At 35.8% G+C, this 13,397-nt stretch overlaps 1 protein-coding gene across 1 annotated transcript in view; it reads right to left on the bottom strand.

Moving 5' to 3' along the window:
* Positions 1–13,397, bottom strand: part of FAM189A1 (family with sequence similarity 189 member A1) — a 556,488-nt gene that overhangs the window by 273,614 nt on the left and 269,477 nt on the right. The window lies entirely within an intron of this gene.

Genomic DNA, 13,397 nt, shown 5'->3' with positions numbered 1-13,397 from the left:
GATGCTTACAGTTGAGTCTACAAGAGATGAGTTTTGGGGCCTATACTTTCATTAAATTAAAAAAAACAGTTATTTTATCTGCCTGAACAATAGCCTATTGTACATATATTATATAGCATTGAATGTGAAAAAAATAATTACAGGAGAGTGACCTGTCCCAATATTGTTTTTAATCTTAATTCCATTAAAAAGCTGAAAATAATGAGCTAGCATCTTTTCTAGAGAGCTTTAAAGGCTGCAGAGGACTTTCTCTCTCCATATGCATGCATATCTATATAATGTAATTTGAACCTTAGGTGTTATTATTAACTCTATTTTAAATGTAAAAAAAACAGATTGAGAAAAGTTAAGTGATTTGAACAAGGTCATACAGCTAGTAGGTGTTTGAGCAGGGTTATGAACTCTGGTCTTCTTGACAAGGTTCCATCAACTATAGAATCTAGCTACATACTTTGCATGTAAATATAAGGGCCAAAATAATACTCAGAATGCAACAAATTAAATTTATCACAATTGTCACCTTATTACAGACAAAATTTGTGCTCACCATAGCCTATAGATAACACTGACCCACCAAAATTTAAGAACAAGTTTTTTGGTAAATTTGATTATGATGAATGCTCAGAACTTCCAAACTATACCAAAACAAAGAGACAGAAGCAGAAATAAAATAACATGGAAAAAGAAAGAAGTATACACCATCCTTATCATCCTCTCTAGACATCAATTGTCCCACAGGTTGTTTTTTTCAAGGAATCTGCAGAAAATGATTCTTGTCTTCTATGTCAACATTATCATTCAACTTACAAAAAGAAATCATTTATGCATAAGTATAAAATATAAATGCATACGTATAAAACGTTACTGTATAAGTATAATACATACATGAATAATAGGATAGAAACTTGTCTCAATACCATTTCTATATAAAACTTAAAGTTAAGAATGAAATAATAATAATAGATCTATGTTCTCAGAGTCCATGAAGAAGATTGATTAATGTTTCCAAATCATACAATATGTTAAAAATTCACAGAAATACTTTTGGATCAAATAAACCTCCCTTCACAAAGCAATAGTAAAAGCTTACAACAGTATACTAGATTTGGTGAATGCAGTTGAAAGTGGTTTATCTCTAAAAGGAGCCTATGAAAGAGCTAAGATCCAAGAGTAAAATCAAAAAGTGCTTCCATTAGCACCATTGACATGGATTCAGCCAACATTATAGCACCAAAGAAGCACTGATCTATTGACTGAATCTTTGAATCTAGAAATGGAGGGGTTTCTGATAGCAATCCCAGAATTATGGAAAAGATTTTGTTAAGGAGCCCAGAATCATTGATTTATGCAGATTATACAATAAAATGACAGGGAGTGTGTAAATTCCATGTTGTGAAATTTTAATGCCCACTAAATACGTACTAAGGAAATTGCCAAGTAACAAGAATTAAATACAAGAAATTCATTATTCCTTTATGAACTAAGAGATAAATCCCTCAATCACAACTATGAACTCTAAAATATCCTTGAGAATTCAATAAATAACCTATGCTAGAACTAAAACATCATTAACAAAACTGTTGCCTACAATTTCCTCAGATGCAATACTGAATTATAAAAAATTTAAAATGCTAACAGATTTTCATATTGAATGCTCATCTTCTTAAAACTAAACGGAGGGGGGCGGCTAGGTGGTGCAGTGGATAAAGCACTGGTCCTGGATTCAGAAGGACCTGAGTTCAAATATGATCCCAGACACTTGACACTTATTAGCTGTGTGACCGTGGGCAAGTCACTCATTGCCTCATTGCCCTGAAAAGAAAAAAAAAACTAAATGGAAAGAAAGGTTTCCAAAATATATAGGAAAAGGTTAAAGCCATTGGGGAATAGATAAGATACATGTTATCCTGGATATCCTCTCTGGCACTGGAGTGATTCTGAATATTTTTTTCTTACATCTACAGAGTTGGCCATATATTCCAGTACTCATATTCTATGACAAAGAGCAGTCATTTTATCTACCTACTCAACAGTCTTCAAGGAATTTAATATAAAAAATAGCTACATTATGACTTGCCCTGACCACTTCTATCTGAACACATCAGAAAAGATGAGAACAACATAACAGAGAAAATAATGAAAGCACACTTGTTTGCAGAATATTTAAAATATAATATGTCTGTTGATCCTCACAATAAACATTTGAAGTTGATGTTTTTATTGTACCCATTTTATAGATAAGGAAGTTGAGGGCAAAGGGGTTAAATAACTTGCCTAGAGTCACACAGCTCATAAGTTTTATAGGTGGGATTTGAGCCTAGGTCTTCCCACCTTTAGGTCTAATATTTTTTGCTCTCTAATCTTCTCATTTAGTATAATTATTAATGTTAACTAAGAAAAATATACCTACAAAATGTAAGAAGCATTCCAATGAATAATGCATTAATGTCTTTAAACTTTCTCAAAGATTCAATAATTGTTTTCCTTTATCTTGACCTAAATATTAATGATTTTCTTTCATTTTTCTCTGAAACATCTATAAATCTACCTATTTTCCTTGGCCAGAAGGATATTATAAATACAGCATTTCCAGAGCCACCAGCAAAGCTCCCCCAATGGTTTCCCATTCATTTGAAAATATAATAAGAAAAGATATTAATGGATTTACACTTTATCATCTTTCCACTAGGATTCCATCTTATTTACTGTCAGTTCTCTCTTTTTGCAGATCTATATTACTTCCTTCTGTATATGTGACCTGCATTTGCCTATTAAACCAATGTCTTATCACCCATCTACCTCTTGAGTATTATAATTTAACCTCAACTAAAATTCAAGTATTAATAAAATAGAAAATTTATATTACCACTTAAAAATATGAATAAGATGCTGAATCATGCAATAATTTTAGTACTTTTCTACCTAGGTAATCAAATATGAGTTATTTTTTGCTTTTGTGGAAATACTTTGTAATTTTTTTTACTATAAAATTGCTTTTTTTTCTGTCTTCTCATTTATCTGAGTTCCTGATAATATAGAAAAGAATCCAGCCCCTTATTAAATATGTCTTATATTGTCTTTTATCTTTAGGGGATTAGAATTATCAGAAATAAGAACCAACTATGGAAAAGAAAAGATTAAGAAAAATGTGAAATGTACCTTAAATGCATAATGTTTATGTCCTCCACAATTCTACTTGCTTCAAAACTGAATTGGCAACCAAATTTTCATTAATTTACAAAAAAGTCATGTCTGACTTTTCATGAGCTTTTATTGGGGCATTTTCTTGGCAAAATTACTGGAGTAGTCTGCCATTTCCTTCTCCAGCTCATTTTACAGATGTAACTGAGGCAAACAGGGTTAAGTGACTTGTATAGGGTCACACAACTAGTAAATGTCTGAGGTTGGAACTGAACAATTCTTCCTGCCTCCAGGACTGGCATTCTATCCAATGAGTCATCTAGCTATTCCTTAAGTTGGCATTGATATCGAATATGATTACTATGTTAGTACCCACTAGTTTCCCAACTGTTAAGAGGTAGTAGTTAGTTTAATTTTTGGTGATATTGGTGGTACTTGCCATATGCAATCAATCAATAAACATTTCTTAAGTACCTACTGAGTGTCAAACACTGTATTAAGCACTGGGAATACAAAAGAAGCAAAAGACATTCCCTGACCTCAAGGAATTCACAATCTAATGAGAGAGACAACAAGCTAAATACATACAACCTAGTTATTCATAGTATAAATTGGTAATAAGAGAAGGAAGGCATTAGCATTGAGATGTTGGGAAAAGCTTCCTATTGGAGATGGTATTTCAGCTTAGTCCTAAAAGAAACCAGGGGAGGCAAGCAAAGATGAGGAGGGTGTGCATTTTAGGCATGGTGGACAACCAGAGAAAATATCTGCAGACAAGAGATGGAGTGTCTTGTTGGTGGAAGAGCCAAGAGGCAAGTGTCACTGGACCAAAGAATATGTGGCAGAGAGTAAAGTGTAAAAAGAATGGAAAAGTAGAAAGGAGTTAGGTTACAAATGACTTGGAATGTCAAACAGAATTTTGCATTTGACAAAGAGCCTCTGGAGTTCATTTAGTAGACATAGCATAGTCAGACCTTGGTGGCTGGAGGATCTATTGGACTGGGGAGAGATTTGAGGCAAGCAGATGCACCAGCAGGCTACTGCACTAGTCCAGGCACAAGGGGATGAAAGCCTGTGCCAAAGTGGTAGCAGTGTCAGAGAGAGAAGGGGGAATATTAGGGAGATACTGCAAAGTTGAAATCAACAGTTCTTGGTAACAATTTGGAGAAAGGGTGGTGGCAGTTGGAAATAGTGAGGAAGAAAAAAAATAAATAGTGAGGAATACAAGATGACTACCAGGTTGTGAGCCTGAGAGACTGAAGGATGGTGTTGCTCTCTCAGTAATAGGGAAGAAGGTGGAAAGGAGAAGGGTTTAAAGGGTTAGAGATCTACTAGAGTCATCCAATTTGAGATGTCACTAAGATAGTTGTAGATGTGAGATTAGAGGTCATCAGAAAAGTAAGGGCAGGAGAGCTAAATATGAGGATTGTTAGCAAAGAGAAAAGTAAGGGAGAGGCACTGGGAAGTGTTTGTAATTAAAAATACATCCACAAAGGGTTTAATTTGATGTAACAAGCTTCCCATTTAAAGTGTAAATTCCCCCTGAAAGGGCTAAGGTTAGTCATGTAGATTAGAACTATACTTGGCAGATAGGTGACCAAAGTGGAAAGAGTGTTGGACCTAGTGGCAGAAAGACCTGAGTTCAAATCTTGATCCCTCACTTGGAAGCTGCGTTCCCGTGAGCAAGTCACTTAATCTCTACCTGCCTCAGTTTCCTCCACTGTAAAATGGGAGTGATAATAGCACCTGCCTGCCATGTTTTTTTGGGGGCTAACATAATATGTGTAGTGATCTGCATATCTTAAAGCACTACATAAATGCTACTGCTGCTGCCTCATTATGTATATAGTTCATAATCTCATTGATGAAACTACTTTATTCCTTCTGCTTTTCTGGAGTTAAGTAATGAAGAAATGAGAGTTTTTATTTGAGACTGGAGGAAAGAACAGAGCAATTTGGAAGCATGAAGAAAGTTAGACTTGAGCAAAACATAACAGAATAATTTAAAAGAGTCATTAGGTAACAGGATGACGTTAGATGTCTGAGAAACAGGGAAGAGGGTGTGAGAAGCCTGAAGAAGGAAAATATGAAGGGAAGTGGGCAAGACACCAAATAAAAATTTCATATAATTTGAGACTTTTCCTAAGACCCTAATGACTACTGGCTTTGTGTTATTGAAAATTCCCTCTCTTTTTGGCATATGTACCATAGATTTCTTGGTCTGATTTCTAAAATAAACTAGCCAGAAAAATGACTGAGTCTCCATAAAAGGTTGCTTCTAAAAGTTAGGAGGACCAAAAGATATATCCCTATTTGTGGTACAATTTAAAAAGCATTAGATAGTGTCAAAAGATCTAGACTTGATTTCAGACTCTACCACTTACTAATCAAATTATTTTGTCATAAATTACCAAATTTGGCCTTGATAAACCTCAATTTAAGGGTTTTTTAAAGTATGCTCTTTAAGAATTAATGCTTTCTTCCCCCTAACCCCATTTCATCTGTATTATTAGGCAAGGTACTTTGGTGTTGTTTTTTGTTTTCACATATCAATACAAATCCTGTATAAAGATGTACTATCCAATTGTCTGGTCTTCTATCTATGCACTTCCTTCCCTTCCCCTTTCATTCTCTTTCCCTTTTCATTTTCACTTCCTGTCACTCTTCTCCTCTCCACTCTTTTACCACTGCTGGGGGCAAGAAAATCTCTCCCCCCACCCCCAGCAGACAGATCACATCCTCAGCATCACTTTTCATGGGTTGACATGACCAAAGAATGCATCACCAAGTGCTAGGGCTATGCTCAAAGCCCTTCTAGTGTGGAAGAAAAATTCCAGAATTTATGTCTGGTGGGTAAAACTTCAATGAAGGCAGGATCACATCCCCACCACAATGAAACATGAGAAGAGGACTTGGTAGAGGTTATAACCAATAAGTTCATTTTAAAAGAGTCAATAATTCGAAAGGCACAAAAAAGGTATTTAGATTCAATTAAACATAACTATTTATCCTCCTAAACAGTTTCTCAGCCTATTTGTCTCAAGTGTATTCAGCAAGATTAATTTGATTTGTTAGAAGATAATGCAAGAAAACAAAATTCTAAATCAATGTGACATATAGTATTTTCAATTTAAAATGGTAGCAAAATTAAGAAATCTATCTTAGTAATCAGCAGGGGATGCTTACCTTAAACATACATGCCAGTAACATATCTTACTTTGTGAAATGTTTAATCATCACCTGATAAAATCATTCAAATGAGAAAGGATAATATAGGAGAAATAAAGGTTAGATGCCATGGCAATAGTAACTGAAAAGGAAATTGTTGATTTCCTCTTAGAGATCCAATATTGAATCTTATGAGTAAGTGCCACTTGCCTAAGAAATGTGATAACACAGTCTGACATTCACTTCTCCTTAGAGGCCTCACCTGGAACCACAGAACTCAAATGTACAGGGCTGAAGTTTCAAATGATTTACTTGTGTATTTTTATTTGAATTGTACAATGGTTCTCTCAAATAGCAATTCTAAAAGTATCTGTGATGATATAGAAGTATATTCCATGAACTATTTATCTAACAAAATTCTAAGTTTACTTGCAATTTCAGATATCAAATTGCTACTTTTTAAAATAAACAGGGACTAGAAATGGTTTTACTTCTGAATAATAAAATTTTAAATGAAGAACAGAAAAAGAATCATTTCATGTTCTTAGCTTTATTAGAGAGAAAAAAGTTATCAAAAATTATATTTTCAATATTTGTAGTTTTTCTTGATGATAGTGTATATCGAATATTGTCATTAATTTTATACTTCTAATCTACTCAAATATTAATTGCATCTGTGATTCCATGGATTTGGAGTTCCCTCTAATGATACAGATCACTATCTATCAATGCCTGTCCAACCTGTCCAATCCTTGTCCCTGTATAGTCAGGTCAACAAGTATTCATTAATTCTTCTTTTTTTTAAATTAATTAATTAATTTATTTTTGGTGAGGCAATTGGGGTTAAGTGACTTGCCCAGAGTCACACAGCTAGTAAGTGTTAAGTGTCTGAGGTCGCATTTGAACTCAGGTCCTCCTGAATTCAGGTCAGGTGCTCTATCTACTGCACCATCTAGCTGCCCCTCATTAATTCTTGATATGCCAGGCACTATGTCAATTGCTAGGGATACAAAGAAATGGCAGGGGAATTTTTTTTTCTGCTTTCAAGGAACTCACCATCTAATAAGGAGGACAAATATGCAAACAACTATGTAAAAATAAGATGTGTATTGGATAAATTGGAACTAATCTTGGAGGGAAGATTAAGACATTTTGGGAAAGGCATCTTGCAGGACTTTAGAAGACTAGAAGGATTCCAGGGAAGACAGGTAGAAATGAGGAAGAAGACAGTTATAGCCATGTGGGACAGACATTGAAAATGGTCAGTTTCTGGAAATGGAGCACCATGTGCTTGGAACAACAAGGAGACCAATGTCACTGGGTCGAAGACTCTGAGTTGAAGAATATTGTGTAATGTGTAAGACGACTGGAAAGGCATAAAGAAGTGAAGTTATGAAGGGCTTTAAAAATGAAACTGGATTTTGTATTTGATTCTGGAAGTCAATAAAGAACCCCTGGAGTTTCAAAAGGAAAGTTGATAACATCCTATTTGTGTTTTAGAAAGATCACTTTGACAATTAAGCAGAAGATGGCCTGGAATGGGGAAAGACAAGAGGCAGGGAGAATAACTATCAGGATACTGCAATAGTCCAACAGTGAGGTAATGAGGACCTGCACAAGGGTGGGGTCAGTGTTAAAACAGAGAAGACAGATTATATAAGAGATGCTATCAAGGTAGAATAGGAATTGCCAACAGATTCATTATGGGAAGTGAGAGAGATGAGGAGTTGAGGATGAAATTTAGATAATAAACCTAGGTGACTGAGAAGATGATGATATCTTTAACAATAACAGGAAAGTTAGGAAGTGGGAAGGGTTTGGAGGGGAAAATTGCAGTTTTGAACACAGTGAGTTTAAGATTTCTATCAGACATCCATTTCAAGCAATCTAACACGCAGTTGGAGATATTTGACTGAAAGCAGGGAAAAAGTAAGGGATGAACAAACATCTGAGAATCATCTACGTAGAGATGTTAATTGATTCCTCGGGAGTTGAGATCACGAAGTAAAATATATAGAGGGAGAAAAGAAGCAGGCCTAGCTCAGAGCCTTGAGAGATTCCCAAGGTTAGTAGGTTTGACCTATATTAGGATCCAATAAAAGAGACTGAGAAGGAATGGTCAAATAGGTAGGCATGAAGAGATTTAGGAGTGATGTCCCAAAAACCAAGAGAGAAGAGTATGTGAAGAAACAAAGGGTGAGCAATACTGTCAAAGCCTGCAAAGAGGTCAAGAAAGATTAAGACTGAGAAAAGACCATTAAAAGTGACAATGATGAGATCATTGGTTACTTTGGAAAGAGCTAGAGCAGTTTCCTTTGAATAATGACGATCAGTCAGACAGCAGGGAGGTAAGAAGAAGGTGGAGGCATAGATTGTAGAGGGCCCTCTCAAGGAGTTTTGCCACAAGAAAAAAGATATAAGATAACCAAAGGTTGCAAGTTTGCCTTGGTAAGGAGAAGGGTCACCTATTTATATGAGACAAGGATGAAGGAGAAAAGAGCAGCAAAAGACATGATGTGAGATGGGGAGGAGGGGAGAAGTAGCTCTAGGTGAATGGCCTGTGAAATATGCGGCAAAGTTCTAAGTTGAAAGGAGGGGTAGTATATGGGAGATGAGGAAGAATGAAATGTTTGGAAGAGGCACTGTGAGTAGAGATCATGAATTGATTGCGGGGGGTGGGGGGAATATAAAAATACCACCTTGCTGCAGTGAGTTAGGTTAAGGAGGGAGGGGAACAGCAAGCTTTTCTCTAAACATGAGTACCACTGGAACACTTATGGTTATTTATTTGTCATCTCTTGTTCTTGCCACCTGACCCATCCATCTTCTCTTGCAGATGTCATACAAAGTATTGCATATTGGAGAGCAGGGAAGGGGGAATCCTGACTGCCCCTTCCTGTGTATCATTGCATACAGTAGATGCTTTCTACAATGGTGAGAAAACATTACATCCAACCTAAGCTATTTTCCCCTTCTACTAGAGTTAAGAAAATTTATTTCTTTGAAACTATACAGCCAGTGCTGTCCAGCTCCTCCAGAAAATGTAAAGTATGTAAAATATATATGTTTATTTTTCCTATTGATCCCATAACTTGTTTACTTCCAGTAGAAAAGAGAGTGCATGTATTATTAGGCTTTCTCCCTCACTTTGTTTATACAATCCCTAAGGACTGCGACATTCAAAAGATAATAGTGTACAAATCCATAACATATGCATTTGACCTTAACCTGGCTAACTCTAGCATTCTTAAGCATTAGTTATTACTAGAACATCTCTGACTTTTTTGCTTTGCTTCTCTAAAGCATGATTTCTATGGCCTAATCTATTTACTTTCTTTCCTACCACAGTGTAGGTTTTGTTTTTGCGAGGCAATGAGGGTTAAGTGACTTGCCCAGGGTCACACAGCTAGTGTCAAGTGCCTGAGGCCAGATTTGAACTCAGATCCTCCTGAATCCAAGGCTGGTGCTTTATCCAGTGTGCCACCTAGCTGCACCTTCTGCCCCCAACCCCAGCACAGTATAGGTTTTAAATGCATTTGGCTTTCTTCTCTCCTCATTTCACACTAATACTCCTGGACAATTCCTATGGTGTTTCTCCTCTTCCTCCCATCAGTATGTTGGGTGGTTTAGGTTCAAACCATTTGCTTAAAGACTGCTCTATGCTATTTCTTTCCTCTGTTCCCTGATAATTCCCACTATTCTCTACCCTGCTCCCCCCACCCCTTTCTCAAATCAGCACAGTAACTAGTTTGATTTCAGGTCAAATTGCTATGAATATTTCAAGTGCATTATAATGTCCCACTGAGATAACAATACAAAGTTTTAAATTATTTCCAAGGTATAACCAAATAGATACTGAGTCATCTAACATGTCTAGTTCCATTTCCCCATCTGTAAAATGGGGAAGATAATTGTACCTACCTCCCAGGGTTGCTATAAACATAAAACAAGATAGTATTTATAAAGTGCTTTGTAAACCATCAAGCCTTTATGTACATGGTAGCCATTATTGTTATTATTATTATAGATATAAAGCTGGAAGGGCCCTTAAAAGTCATCTAGTCCACCACCTATTTCACTCACCTCCATTTTACTGAAGAAACTGAGGTACTTGGGTATTTTTGTTTATTTTTCTTGTTCCTTTCTCTTTCCTGAGCAGTTTGTGGAGCAGAAAGGTCTTATAACACATAAATTTAATATATGCAAAGTGCATTGGAAACCTAAAAGCACAACAAAAAAGTTAGCTATCATTATTAAAAGGGAAGCTAGTTGGTATCATGGATAGAGTTCTGGGACAGGAGTCAGGAAGATAGATCTTCCTGAGCTCAAATCTGACCTCAGACAATGACTAGCTGTCTGTCCCTGGACAAGACACTTAACCTTGTGTTCCTCAATGTTCTTATCTCTCAAGTGAGCTCAAATTTACAAACCATTCCAGTATCTTTGCCAAGAAAATCCCAAATGGGGTCATGAAGAGTTAGATACAACTGAAACAAATGAATAACAACAATAATAATATTATTAAGAACACCTAGGAGAGCCAAAGTTTGCATTATAAAATATCTTTTACTTAAAGTAAAAATATTCAAATTAAATTCTGATTATGCTTTACTGGGATTATTTTGTACCTAGTTTAGGGCAAGACTTTATCTTTTTTCCCCCCAAACTATTGTGTATTTTAAAGCATTTTCCCTCAAATCAACCACTACCCATGACATATTCAAGAGTTTAATTCCAGAAATTTAGCTAAAAGTGAAATGAAACTAGAGAAACTAGTCTTTTTTTTCCTATTTCATTAAACATTTGAACACAACAGTAAATTAGATACTATAAATTGAAAGCCAACCTCAGCACTACTCACACAGAATCCTCCATGACTAAAAAATGCAATCCTTTTTGGGGAAGCTTTTTATTCCAGTCTCTTCACAAAAGGGTTAGAGAACTATATGCAAAGCTACCATTTAATTTCAATGCCATCAAAAAATTTTTTCACAAGCAAGCAGAACCAATTCATCTTCTCACCAGAAACAATTCCTGCCTTTTTGCCAAACCATCTGTTTTGCTCTAAGGACTAGTAAAATCTTTTCTATCATTCTTGTTCTCTTTTTTAAAAAATAGCCCAAGGGAAGGGCGTGAGAAATACTCTGCTCAAGACACATAAGTACAGATTGTTACCTGTCATATTACAGATCAGAATATGATGAATATGGAGGGATGTTATTACAGTTAAGATTGGCAGCATAGCTCAGTATGTCATAACATATTTAATATTTCAATATGAATTTGGCAACAAGTCATAATCACAGAACCTCATAGCTCAATAAAACTGAAAGAAATGTCGAAACAACATCTCTAAGCAACATAGCACTGATATTAGTCTAATAATTTAATCTGATCAATATCTAAGGTCAGAGATATGTAACTTACAATGGTAGTCCATTCCTAGAGGCCATACTCAAAACAAATTAAAGGTTTAAAAGTTTTAAAAGTATTTGTGAAACATATAAACAAGAATTTTAAAATTCCTAATTCAATAGGAGACTAAGTAAAAGCACATAAGATTAGAATAATATTTATCTCCTCTTAACAAAAAATCACAGACAAGAAAGCATTCTCCAGAAAGGATCAAGAGGCAAAGTGAAGCATCTTACACTAATTCACCCAAGGCTGGAACTTTTATACCTCAGGCAGCCAAGACATAAAATGTCCTTCTTGCCTATCCTCTTAAGGGACCTGTTCAACCTACATAAAACTGGTATTATTCTTACTATACTCATCCAGGGTTTAATCACTTATATTGCTAAGAATGTCATCCCTTAGGCTTATTAAAATTCCTCTAGTCATAATTTAGATCTATTGTCACACTTTTTATCATAAAAGTGCTTTATTATCTTCTAATTACATGTAAAGATAGTTTTCAACATTTGTTTTTATAAGATTTCTAGTTCCAATTTTTTGTCCCTCCCTCCCTTCCCTCCCCTCCTCCCCAAAACAGAAAGCAGTCTGATATAGGTTCTATGTGTGACATCACATTAAACATATTTCTGCATTAGTTATGTTGTGAAAGAAGAATCAGAACAAAAGGGAAAAACCTCAAAAAACAAAAAAAGTAGAAACAGTATGGTTCAATTTGCATCCAGATTCCACAGTTCATTTTTTCTGGATATGGAGAGCATTTTCTATCATTTGGAATTACTGAGAAGAGCTAAGTTTATCACAGTTGATCATCCCACAATGTCATTGATACTGTGTACAATGATCTCCTCATTCTGCTCATTTTACTTAGCATCAGTTCATGTTAAGTCTTTCCAGGTTTTTCTGAAATCCACCTGCTTATCATTTCTTTTTTTTTTAAACACAATTATTTTATTGATTTCTTGCAATCAAATACTGCCAACTAGCATTACTTCCATTCATGCACCATTCAAAACAAAGGAATAATTCCTTGGGTATTTCTTAAATGATGCCTAACATTTTAATACAGCAAACAGAAAGTTAAAACTTAGGATGCACCCTGATTAATTATGTAAACTGATAATTTTTTAAAAAGCATAACTAATAATTGAGTTCCTTTCTTCATAAGTGGAAATTTAAACATTTCTCCTGATAGTCTTGAAGTTATCCTCAGGTTAGGAGTCGTGCAAAGTGCGGCTCCTGTAGGATCACCTAGGAAGATGTGTAGCTGACAGGCCTTATTAGAATTAATAAATTGTGCATAACAAAATGCATGCAGCCAATGCATGATAGAAGCATCTTCCCAATACAAGGCCGCCCGTGGGCTCCTGTATGAATTCGATTCTGCATTATCCTTTATGGCATTGTAGATTAATTATTACATATAGCATAACCTTGAAGTTAAGAGAAGGCAAGTAACCGCTGCAGTCACGTTTGGTTTGAATCGCAGGCCCTCGTGGTGCGCACTGGCCACCTCCAGCCTGCCCAGAGCTGGCCAGTTCCTTGGCTGTGCTGGCTGCTTCACAGTGGCCATTCTCTAAGTCCTGGCCAGACCTCTTCCCCTACCGTGGTCCGTCTGGCAGTCCTCTGCCTGGACCGGCCCACCCCTTGCTTCGTGGTTTTCCCTTTTTGCT

The sequence above is a fragment of the Dromiciops gliroides genome, chromosome 2, assembly GCF_019393635.1.
Source record: "Dromiciops gliroides isolate mDroGli1 chromosome 2, mDroGli1.pri, whole genome shotgun sequence".
In the NCBI taxonomy this organism is placed as follows: Eukaryota; Metazoa; Chordata; class Mammalia; order Microbiotheria; family Microbiotheriidae; genus Dromiciops; species Dromiciops gliroides.
This window is presented reverse-complemented; position numbering and strand designations above follow the sequence as displayed.